The following is a 535-nucleotide window of genomic DNA, read 5'->3' as shown; positions in this document are numbered from 1 at the left end:
GTGTGCCATGCTGTGTGCCATGCTGCGTGCCATGCTGTGTGCCATGCTGTGTGCCGTGCTGTGTGCTGTGTGCCATGCTGCGTGCCGTGCTGTGTGCCATGTGCCATGCTGTGTGCCATGTGCCATGTTGTGTGCCATGCTGTGTGCCATGGTGTGTGCCATGCTGTGTGCCATGCTGTGTGCCGTGCCAAGCGCTGTCCTGCCATGGTGCCACTCACCGCCCTGTCCCATGCCACGCACGCCACCTGCATGGCACAAACGCAGTGCTGTGCCTCGCCCTTGGTGTGCCACGCGTGCCCCAGCCCGTTCTGCCTCTCTTGCCCACACAGCCCTGGCACTGCCCTCGCCGTCTCGCCATCCCGCCTGTCCTCTGCCCCCGCGGCTCCGCTCCCCCTGCTCTGGCTGTCCCCCCGTGCCCCGGGGTAATGCACCCCGTTTCTGCTTCCAGGGCCGGGGTGCCCCTCTCTGGCTGTGCTCTCTCTCTGTCCCCTCCGTGCCCACCTCGCCGCCCGCCCGGTAAGTACCGGCTGTCCGG

At 67.1% G+C, this 535-nt stretch overlaps 1 protein-coding gene across 1 annotated transcript in view; it reads left to right on the top strand.

Moving 5' to 3' along the window:
- The window catches only part of FMNL3 (formin like 3), a 15,411-nt gene that overhangs the window by 3,634 nt on the left and 11,242 nt on the right, over positions 1-535 (top strand). The window lies entirely within an intron of this gene.

The sequence above is a fragment of the Geospiza fortis genome, unplaced genomic scaffold (genome assembly GCF_000277835.1).
Source record: "Geospiza fortis unplaced genomic scaffold, GeoFor_1.0 scaffold599, whole genome shotgun sequence".
Classification (NCBI taxonomy): domain Eukaryota; kingdom Metazoa; phylum Chordata; class Aves; order Passeriformes; family Thraupidae; genus Geospiza; species Geospiza fortis.
This window is presented reverse-complemented; position numbering and strand designations above follow the sequence as displayed.